Source organism: Melozone crissalis, unplaced genomic scaffold (assembly GCF_028551555.1).
Source record: "Melozone crissalis strain CALT ecotype California unplaced genomic scaffold, PUWL_Pcris_2 ptg000109l_1, whole genome shotgun sequence".
Lineage (NCBI taxonomy): Eukaryota > Metazoa > Chordata > Aves > Passeriformes > Passerellidae > Melozone > Melozone crissalis.
Window position 1 is genome coordinate 411,475 of NW_026535886.1, and position 7,056 is coordinate 418,530.

Sequence of the window (7,056 nt, forward strand, 5' to 3'; positions counted from 1 at the left end):
AGAAAGATCCTTGCAGTCTGTGTATTATAACATAGTCTCTATTTACATTGTAAAGGAAAAGAAAAAATGAAAAGAGCAATCTTGAAGAAAAAGAAAATTCCGCCTGACTCTGGAGGCCCCAGCAAATAGAGCTTCTGGGATCAGCTCTCTACAGAGCTCTGGCCTGGCAGGCAGGCAGCCGAGCCATGACAGACGAGTCCTTGTCTTCCATGCCCTGCGCAGATGACTTCGGAGCCACTGGAACCTCGAGATGGCAGCCCGCTCTCCTGACTTGAAGATGCACAGTGTTTGAATTGCCAGGCTTCCGACGGCGAGGCTGATGTCTTCTGTTTTGTCTTCAGGGGCTGCGAGAGAGAGGAACAGAGCCACGATCAGAAGCTGGAGCTGCGGGGAGCCGAGGAGAGCCCCCTGCAATGGCCATCGCAGCCGGCTCCTGCCATGGCAGGGAGGGAACAGGGAGCAAGGGGATCAGCCCGAAGCTGCTGGCCACCAATGGCACACGTGGCCCTGAAAGCTCCGTGTGCTCTCCCCACGGGAGCAGAGCCCTCCGCAGCCGGGGCAGGGCTTGCAGCTCTCCCCCTGGCAGCCCCCGCTGTCAGCCCGCTGCCCTCACTCACTCACCGCTGCAAATCAGCTGCAGCTCTTGCTGCTGCCCCCTCAGGCGCCGCCCGGCCATGCCTGTGAACACAGAGCCTGTCACGGCCCCAGCGGCACAGCTCCCTGCCAGCGGCGCTGCCGGCGCTGTGGCCACACGGGCTGCTGGCCAGGCAGGGCTCAGCCCGGCCCTTGCCACACGCTGCCGCCCCAGGGCACGGCTGCCAGAGGGCGGCAGCAGCAATGCCCGGGCCAGGCGGGGCTCCACGGCGCCGGGCCGGGCTGGCGCTGCCGGGGCAGCAGGCGGGGCCGGGGCCGAGCTGCGGCGGACCGCGAAGGGAAAGGGCAGCCTGGGCTCATGGCTCACCCATGAGCCTGATGGCTGTTTTGCGGAGAAAAGAAGAGAACCCCACATTTTTGTAGAAGTTGTAAAGCTGGTATTGTTATTACAGCGCTGGACGCATGTGGAGATTGTTCTCCTAAGAAAAGGCATGCGTACCTCTGAGAACTTCAGGTCTCTTTTTATCTCTCTCTCAAATACATACGCATACAGTTTCACAATAGGGTCATACATGATCATTTTTATGGGTTTCGCGTGACATTTACTGCTAGTTCCTTTTTATCAGAAAAAAATCCGAGGTCAGGTTGACTTGCCCTTACAGCAGTTCCTGTCTCTCTCTATCATCTTCTGTCTCCCCCCTTTATCTCTGTCCTTCACTGCAGTAACTTCACTGAGCTTAGGCCTTGCAATCTGGCTGAATAACTATGGTTTCTAACCACAGACTCAACTCAAAAATGTACATTTCACCTAAATTAAAATGGATTTCTGTCCTGGAAAATTTTTGCTTTGCCTCAGCGTCCTGATGGGATTAGAGTACACTGTGCACCAGTGTTGACAAAAGCCTTGTATATCTATGGCTCTGGTGCGTCAGGGATCCACACAGCCCAAGAGACACAATTTTCCCTGGCCTCCACCTGTCTAGAGGCAGGCCCTCTCTAGTCCTGGCTACCGTTCCCTCCCTGGGTGTATGTTCTGGATGTTCCTTCAAGGAGATCTGACATATCATCCTCCCTTCTGCTATACCTGGCAGCTCGGTCACAGGGAGCTGGGGTTTCATTCATTTGGGTGGAAATCTCTCTTCTAGTAGGTTCCTCTTTTAGCTCTCATACCCATGCTGCTAGGACAGAGATGAGTTTTCCATTCCACCCTCTCATGTCTTGCCCATGTTCATACAGGAAGAACCACAGGTCCACTCGTGGGGTGTACTCTCTCTCCCTAGCTGGGGGGTGTTGAGCTCTGACACTGGGGCCTCTGGTTTGCACTGGTGCCACATGGGAACTGTCCTTGCTCATCTCCTTCCTCATCTTTTCTCTGAATTTTTCCTGTTCATCCTTGAGACAACCACAGCAGAGACATGAGTGTGCATCAGGCCATGGACGATGGTCTCATCATTCCTGAGTTTGCTTGCTACAGAACTCACTGTCTCTTGGTCATCCACGAAATGCTTTGTTCCCATGAAGCTGGAGTATTCAGATGGCCCCTGTTGTGAACGGCTCCACCACATTTGCACTGTGCACCTGACCTTGTCAGGCTCAATGTGTTGTCCATTCCCTGCAAAACGTTATCTCCAATACGGCCATTTGTTTTAGTGTTGGAGGTCAGAATTTTTCCTTTATTTTTCTTGGGCAGCACCCACCCCTCTGCCCCCTCCAGCCCCGGCCCCAGTGGCTGCTGGCTGCCTCACAGGGCTGTGTGGGCAGAGGAGGCCAGTGCTGGCCACAGGGACAGCCCGGTCAAGGGGCTGAGTCTGCACCAGCTGCACCCTCCTGGCACTCTCCAGCTGGCAGAGGACAGGAGCAGAGCAGTCGAGCAGCTGCGCCAGGCCCTTCAGTGTCAGGACAGCCCACAGGAGGCCCTGCAAGAGGCGGCCATCAGGTTCATGGGTGAGCCACGAGCCCGGGCTCTCTGCATGCCCCACCCTCCTTAGCACCACCCAGCCCCACCCTTCCCCACCTTGCCCAACCTCTGTCTGCCCAGCCCTGCCCAACCCCACAGTGCTCTGCCCCGCACTGCTCCACACAATCCAGCCCCTCCCTACCCCACCCTGCTCACCCCTGCGCCATCCTGCCCCACCCTACTCTGCCCCACCCTACCACACCTTGCACCAGCCTGCCACACCGTGCCCCTCCCCTCCCCACCCTGCTGCAGCCCGGCTGTACCTCACCATGCTCCACCCTATACTGCGCCATCCAACCCGGCCCTGCCCTGCCCCACCCTGCCCCACCCTGCCACAGCTCGGCCCTATCATTGCCTGGGGGTCTTTGCACAAATCACCAACGGGATGGGACTGCTGGGGAACGCGTCTTGGGCTGTTCATTTTCCAGCATCAGTCTCATTACATGGTTATGACAATGGGAAAATGCCAGCAGCTCACATCTGTCGCAGACGTCTTTTGTGAAAAATCCTTTCTTAGGATTTTTCTCCTTTCTGAGAAGCTGCAGTTTCAGCAACAAGATGTAAACAATGATTATCTGCTGATGTAGAATGCAACAGGTCCACCTGTGATTAGCCCCTCTTAGATGTTTATAATTAATGGCCAATCAAGATGGAGCTGTCTCGGACAGGGTCTGAGAGAGCTGCCTGTGTTATCATTCTTTTCTATTCTATTCTTAGCAGAGCTAGCTTCTGAGGAAACCTTTTCCTTTCTTTTCTTTTAGTATAGGTTTAATGTAAAATATATATATAAAATAAAATAATAAATCAAGCCTTCTGAACATGAAGTCAATATTCTCGTCTCTCCTTTCATCTGAAAACCCCTGTGACCACAGTCACACACATCCCCAGAAGCAAAGAACTTCATGTTAGAATTTACTTTAAAAGTTTTTGACTAATCACACAAAGCAGAAGCATATTGACAAGAGTTCTATCCAAGCACTGTAAGCACATGTACCTTCAGTCAAACAATGCTCGCTTATTTTGAATATAATACCTGCTTGTAAGCATTAACATACAATCCACAGGGCTCCATTATTAAGCTTAAAACTTCCTAATATCTTGGTAGATAAACTTTTCTGTAGCTTAGGGAGGTATTCTAGCCAAGCATTAATACTCAGACCATTGTCCTATTTGTCCGTAGTTTTCTACTTCTTATAAAAACTTTCTGCTGACGAATCTTATGGCTACTGCCTAACTCTAATTGCACTTCTGCTGTCTCTGAGGCCTGCCTTTTGTAGCATTCCTAAAACGCTCTGATTTTCAGGATTCCCACAGGCCCCGGCCCCGCCTGCTGTCCCCGCAGCGCCAGCCGGGCCCGGCGCCGTGGAGCCCCGCCTGGCCCGGGCATTGCTGCTGCCGCCCTCTGGCAGCCATGCCCTGGGGCGGCAGCGTGCGGCAAGGGCCGGGCTGAGCCCTGCCGGGCCAGCAGCCCGTGTGGCCACAGCGCCGTCAGCGCCGCTGGCAGGGAGCTGTGCCGCTGGGGCCAAGATGAACTCTTTTTTCTCAGAGATGGCCGGGTTACCCATGATGAAGGAGCAGCAGGAAGAGTTCCAGGATCTCAGTCAGGGTGAGTGAGGGCAGCGGCCTGGCCAGGCGAGCTGCAAAGCCTGAGCAGGGAGCTTCAATCCCTGTTCCACGTGCAGTGGGAAAAACTCCACTGCAGAGGAGGATGTGTCAGGCCTGATTCCGGGCTGGAGGGATGAAAAGGACAAAATGCCCATCCTTTTGATGCAGGGGATGCCCTGAATGTGGGAGGCCTGCCTGCCCTTCCCACTGGAGCGCCATGCTGAGATACCCTGAGAGCAGCCCAGTGCTCCTCGCACCTCTCTGCTGACCTGCGAGTGTTTCTCTGCTTTCAGGATAGCCCTGGCTGTGTCAGGGCTGCTATGTGGACATGAGACAGCCGGTCCTGTCCCGCTGGGTCCCAGCAGTTCCTTGCAGCGGCCCTGCACCCACGCCAGGATGCTTGCCAAGAGAGGCCCTAGAAGCTGAGGCAGCTGATTTGAAGCTTTTGCAGATCCACACAGGGGATGGCCGCACACAGGGGATGGCCAACAGCTGTCCTGAGGGGTCTCCCTAATTCAAAGAAATCGGCAGACAAATGCATTGTCCGCCAAAAGCCCTTTTATTGAGCTGGCAGGAGGGCAGGGTCTGCACCCCACTAAAATGCTTCTCTGCCACATGTACATTTCAGTGGAATGATGTCAGAAATGGATCTCCAAAATCCCATCCATCTTGACTCTGCTGAGGTGATTCGATAGGCAGGGCGTTAGAAATACATTCTGTCAGGTTCCTGTACTTGAAGCTGATGTCCAGGCGCTGGCCAGGAGCGGCCTCCATGCCCTAAAGCAGCACTTCTTCCTCATGGCTTCCCTGCACAGGGCTCATTTTACACTTGCCCTTAGTTCTTCTGGTGGAATGTGTCTAAAGCTTTTTGTCAAGTCCCTCTCCTGTCAAGTTAGGCCAGCCAGGTTTTTCTTATGCTAACTGGTGCTAAGTGCTTGTGTAGGTCTGTGCCAAGTACTTGTTTACTTATGTGAATTGCTTGTGCTTATGTCAAACAAAGGCCTTGTTTCATTCAGCTCTTCTCTTTATCCTGATGCAAATTCTTTTGCAAGATCCTCTGGACAGTTCACAGTACATATGTACTGTTCTGCTGCTGTTTTAATTTTCTACCAAATTCATAGATTTATGATGCTTCAGAGGAGGGTTAATTTTTTTAAAATTAGAACTGGTTTGCTGAGGAAGCTAAAAATCTGAGGAGCTGTTGGTGGTTCCAGATTTGTCCATCACAAGACGACATCTGACTCATGATGTTCTCTTTCTTTCTCTCTTTTGGTGATGATTTCGATAACAACTTTGATACCGGATTTGAGTGTCCATCAGGCTCTGTGAGATGCATTTTTGACTTCTGCCACTAGCCATTCTATATTAGGCTGGTAGGGCATTTGCTTTAGAATGTGAGCGTCCCGTGCAGTTTGGAATCTGGGCACTTGGTGATACCCATCATGTGCATTCTGCAGAATCTCAAGAGAAGTTCTTGTGTGGTGCAGCTGAAGTCGCATCCACTTTTGGTTGTTGTGAAATTACAAATAGAGAAGTTAGTACCATTAGGAGTTTCCTTAAAAGACTCTATTGTAATAGTTGTGCAAGCAGATCTCACACAGGCACAGCCCCTTCCCACATAACACACCTGTGATTGTGCACGGGTAACTGGGCTCATTTCAAAAATACAACTGCTGCCCTCAGCATGCAGACACCGATCCTCTCTTTCAAGCACCGCATTTTTGCACACAAAATTCAGTGCGTCCCTTGGCACACATGCTTTGATACTAAGAGTTTGTCAGCTTCTAGTTTTCTTGTTGAAAATGGCCCAGACATTATGCTGAATGGGGCTTACAGTTATGTGAGTTCTTATAACTCCAAGGGCCAAAATTGGAATGACACGGTATTTTTTTTGCATTCTTAATGGTTAATACAAAAGACTGCAGGGTTTTGTTCATTCTATGTGAAATGGACCAATTGCAACCAAGTGTGGAAGTCTTTTTCAAATTGCTTTGTGGTTTCATTTTTAGCCATGATTTAGTTAATTCTTGTGGCAATTTCCCCAATTTCCCCAGCTCTCCTTTTTTGAAGTTTTCCTGAGATTACAGACCATAGCCACACACAGTTGAGCTTGTAAACATTGAAATACTTAAGAAATGTTACTCTGTAGTTTTCCCATAAAGCCAACAACTGCTTGAAAATCCTGCAGTGTATTGTTGGCCAGGGTGGTTAATAGGTTAGCTGCCAGGCTTTGGGTATGGGCAAGAGACAGCAGGGTTGATCTGAGAGGAGTTTGTATCTGTCCAATATAAGAACTCACAGTGCTTACTGTCTTGAATAAGACTTCCTGATCAATAGAATTTAATACTCCCAGTTCAGACCCAAACCATCCCCTTAAGTCTTTTTCATACCTATGATTTGGTGTCTGGGAATGTATCCACAGCTCCCATTCTTTTAGGCTTTGCTGTATGAGTGGGCAGAATTGCTGTTTAATTATGGAAATATTAGCTTGTACTCTTCACCTCCAGCTTTTTCAGAGAGTACTGTGGATTTAGAGGCAACAATTCCTCATTTGTTTGTCTTACCCCAGAGTGAAAGACTCTATTATTTCACATATGGGTCCCATTCTACGGAGTTGTTTGCTGATGTAAAGTTGTTTGTTTTGATTTTAATTTTAAATGTCTGTGGTGTGACCCATTCCGTTTCACTCCTTGTTGCGTACCCAAGGCATGGTAAGTGGTTTCTTCAGATACATTGCCTGCCTTTAGGGAGGCATTTCGGAAACCTCCAGAAACCTTACACTGGCCCCTGGTAGTATTACAAAAGATACTTTACCAAGTTCCCAGTACAAATAGTTGAGTATTCTGAGTACCTCAGCCCATTAGAGGATGAAGTTGTGCTATTGGATTCCATGCATATCT